Source organism: Lolium rigidum, chromosome 6 (genome assembly GCF_022539505.1).
Source record: "Lolium rigidum isolate FL_2022 chromosome 6, APGP_CSIRO_Lrig_0.1, whole genome shotgun sequence".
Taxonomy (NCBI): Eukaryota; Viridiplantae; Streptophyta; class Magnoliopsida; order Poales; family Poaceae; genus Lolium; species Lolium rigidum.
Window position 1 is genome coordinate 141,114,067 of NC_061513.1, and position 4,500 is coordinate 141,118,566.

A 4,500-nucleotide genomic window follows, 5' to 3' on the forward strand; every position below is an offset into this window, starting at 1 on the left:
AAGTGAAAATAAAATAAAGTAATTAAACCGAACTAATATCTAGTAATAGCTTCTACACACTTCTACTATGTTCTAGGTAATATGGTCCTCTAGTTATATGTGTTGTACTGGTTTCCAGAGTATTCTAGTGTAAGTTCTAACTAGAATATTTGTAGTTCTTTCCCTAGCTTATGTAGTGCTCTCTAGAACACTCTAGTTGTAAGTCGAGCTAAGTAGTGAAGGCTCATGCAACCTATAAATAGAGGTCCAACCTCTACCTATGTAATTGGACTATATATGTACCCCTACCTATCAAATAAATAGAACCTTGTGTTCTGTCTTAGATGTTGGACTAGATCTTGTGTGTTGAGAGTTTTGGATTGAACTCTTGATAGCCCCACCCCTAGAGCGATATCTAGCGCAGCACGTTGAAGCGGTTCGTTCAACATTTGTGTTGTCCATATTGTAGCAACACGGTGGAGCTGTTCCTCCATAACCTTGTGCTGCTTCAGGTGGTATCGGAGCCTTGCTGATTCAGTTCAGCTGTTGGTCTCCTCATTGAGAGCTGCACCAAGCAATGGAGGAATTGGGGAAAAGAGTGGATGTTGTAGATCAACAAATCCAAGCGCTCCGTGAAGATCTTAACCGCAGATTTGATCAACTAGTTGAGATGGTAATAAAAGGTGTTCCTCCTGTTGCCAATGAAGAATCATCGAAGAAGGCAGATGATAGGCGCCGAAGAATGGGAGGTCATCTTGAAGAAAAAACACCTCATCCACATGTTGTTCAGCGTACTTCAAGGAGGCCAATGTATGCTGAAGCTTCTAAAGGTGACGAATATGACGAGGGCCTTGAAGAACCTGATCTCTATATATATATCCGAGAGTATACAACTCCACATATGCGAGGGATACATACAAGGTGAGAGCTCAGATCCCCACTTTTAATGGAAATGTTGATATTGAGGGGTGCCTTGATAGGTTGTATGAAGTGGGGACTTTCTTTGAGGTCATGAATATTCCCGAAGACTGTAGAGTTTCTTTGGTCGCATACAAGCTAAAAGGAGGAGTTGGTGCGTGATGGCATTGCCTTCAAGAAGATCGTAGACTACAAGGAGAACCTCGTGTGAGATCTTGGTGACAAATGAAGAACCTTTTGAGAGGGAGATTTTTGCCTACAGATTACGATCAGATCCTATTTATTCGGTTTCAGAACTGTGCTCAAGAAAATAGGACCGTTTCAGAATACAATGAGGAGTTCCTAAGGTTGCAAGTGAGGTGCCACCTTGCTGAAACTAAAGATCAACAGATTGCAAGATACATCAATGGTCTCAATGATGTTATCCATGATCATTTAATGATGCAACAAATTTGGTCCCTTGATCAAGTACAAGGTCTAGCCTTAAAGGCTGAGAGGTTGGTGAAGACAAGAAGCGCAAGTAAGGCTCCATATCCTCATACAGAAGGCTCATCTATCTCCCATATGGTTGAAGAGAAAATCCTTCAACCTAAGGCAAAACAACTTGTCCAAAAGCAAGCTAGATGCAAGAGTAGGGTAGGACTAGTGGTGAAATGCTACAAATACGGTGAAGAGGGACATGTATCTAGCAATTGCCCATTGAAGAAATTTGTCCGGAGCCCCACAACGACACTCCGGCCAGGATCAATGAGGAGAGGCATCATCGGGCAGATCTTCATCTTGTCGAAGAGGAATCCTAGGATCGCCACCTTTTATTCAGGACGAGCCCCACTCAACCGGCCATCCCGGCCGCCTGACCCACGGTAAAAGGCCGGTAGATCGAGGCAACCCTGGCTGCCACGCCTGCTAGGTGACATGCAACACCATGATGGAGGAGATGGGGCCAGCTGCAAGGCAGCCACGGGCGCAGCAACCGTTGCCCAGGCAGCCCCGGACCGCCGCCGTGCCAGATCGGGCTTAGCGCCACGCCACGACCACCCGACGCCACGATCACCCGACGACAGCTTAAGGGCAGTGTTGAGATCACGACGGATGGCACGCCTCCGCAGCAGATCAGTGCCACTGGATCACCACCGAGCTGCCGTCAGCCGCGCCGCTGCGTCGCCGGGGAAGCCTCGCCACCGTGATGCCCGACACGCACCATGCCCTCCATGGCGTAGCGTCCCACGTCGCAGACCCGCACCAATTTAGTACTTTACCTGAACTATTTCTGTAGCTATAATGAACTCATTTGTACCTGCAGAGAACTTGCTGGCATCCATGTTTCAGCGAGACAAGGAGGAATTGATGACATGAAGAAGCATCTGGCTTTTGGTGTAAAATTCAACATAAGAGGTTTGTGTTTGTAAAACATCAATTTTATCTCCTTTATGTAGCATGGCTTAGTTGGACATAGTTTGATTTCAGACAGTGAAGAGAACTCCATTGTGCTGGCTGTCAAAATGTCGTCGAGGTTCTTGTTAATTCAAATGCAGACGTCAATCCTCAGGTATGTGATTTTATTTGCACACTTCACTCATTGAAATAAAAAATTCTTGGATCTTTAGTTTGGTTAGTGTATTTGAGCATATGAAACTGGTTGTATCTCCGGCCAATTATTTCAGTGGGTTTCCATGATAAACTGCATCAAATGAGCAAAACGTTGGATATATCCATACTAACTAGAACACTTTAGGCAAGTTATCAGCTTGCCAGGTTGGTGAATTGACATACTAGGTGACTTGTCAAGTCGTCAGTTCATAACTTGATATCTTGCAGAGCGTAGAGCGCAGAAAGTTATGGACCTTTTTTTTATTCCCCTGAGATTGTGCCTTGCAGTGACTGGATTAAGATAATGATCGATGGCTATTTCTATAATCATTAGCCCATCATATCTTAACACTTGACATCTCATCTAATACTTTTATGATATTAAAGTTTATTACAAGGTTTGCACCTTCTAGCTGTCAATCATTGAAGCTACATTGCAGTAGAAAATGGTCTGCGACCTGCAGTCCAGTACACCATATGTTGCGGAGTATTCAATTTTTTAGTCACTATTTTTTCAAGTATAATTGAACATACTTATGTAAGCTTTTGCTAAAATATTCATTTTGAACTTCAAAGCATTCATGCAGGAGGAGCTTCCAGATTGAGTCCCTTTGTCTGATTGCAAATAAACTAGGACTATAAATTAGAGGCTAGGTAGAAGGAACTTTGTGTTTGGGGATTTATTTATCAGGATTTAAGTGATGATCTTTGGGCGTGATCTCTTTATTTGATTTTGCACATTTATTTGGAGGTTTTTGCCGAGCCAAGCACCATGCATATGTCTGTGTTTGCATCCTTTTTCAAAAGTGTCTGATTTGATTTAATAAATTAGGGACTCACTTTTTTTTTGTTGCTTAGAACAGTTTTTTTTTTGAAATGTTGCTACTAATAGAAATTCGTTTTTTATATCCTTGGTTCAATTCCCTTCATCTTTCTTAGAGGTTATTTCGTAAATACGATACTATGTTCTTGGCAGACTCACTCTGATGCTCTTAAACACTACTCCCTCTGTTCCAAAATATAAGGCACATAAGATTAGTCAAAAGTCAAACCCTACTAAGTTTGACCAAATATTTACCGAAAAATATAAACATTCACAATATTAAATAGACATATTGATTTAATATACTTTGGTGAATCTATTGATTTCGGTTAAGTATTCTAGATGTTCATACTTTTTGTTATAAACTTGGTCAAACTTATAAGATGTTGACTTTTGAATAAACTTATATGCCTTATATTTGGGATGGAGGGACTACTACAGCTTATAGAGATTCATTGTTTCTCAGTGAATTTTTTTTGCAATTTGGGGCAATTTGAGCTATGTTCATTTTTTCCAATTTGAAGATACACATTAATTACGCGGTAAAGCAAAATAAAAACATCTGATATGCCATTTATGTATTATTGAGCTTTATATCCTGTACGGATTACACATACATAGTTGGAGAATTAATTTTGAGTTTTGACAATATTTATTATGGTGCGTACATGTTGTCATAATGTCTACATGATATCATAGTAACAACTACACAATTCAACATGATGTCGTAACCTTTTGATTCTAACAGTTTTATGCGTAGATGCTCATACCCCTCATTCTACGGAACATATAAGAACATATTGTGTGTTAGGTTCTAATGCGTGTGAGGTCCTATAGCAGTTTTGTTGTCTGTTGCTTGACCTGCTTCCTATTTTAGTGTTCCTTACCCGAGGTACTCATCATGCTGTGTATACTCCTAATCTGGTTTGCTATTTGGTCATTGTTATGTTTCCAATCTTGTGTGTCAGTAGCTAGTTACAATCTTCTTTCAGTTAGCTGAATAAGGGTTGGTTCAGTGTGCGTGTACACTGACAACCTAGTCGTTTATCATTTCATGCCGTAGTTGTAGGCAGCCTCGATCACAGCGTGGGATGGCACGTTGTGTATGATCATGGCTGCCGTAGTGGACGTTGTGGCCGAGCGGTTATGGGATGGCACAGCCAGTAGGACTTGGTCCAGCTCCAATTTTT

The 4,500-nt window shown here is 41.4% G+C and overlaps 1 long non-coding RNA gene across 1 annotated transcript in view; it reads left to right on the plus strand.

Moving 5' to 3' along the window:
- Window positions 1-2,908, plus strand: part of LOC124667842 — a 40,082-nt gene extending 37,174 nt beyond the window's left edge. Inside the window, exons 3-4 of the long non-coding RNA XR_006991425.1 lie at window positions 2,201-2,292; window positions 2,365-2,908. This is a non-coding gene — a long non-coding RNA (uncharacterized LOC124667842). The remainder of the gene's footprint in view (window positions 1-2,200; window positions 2,293-2,364) is intronic.
- Window positions 2,909-4,500: the final 1,592 nt, after the last annotated feature.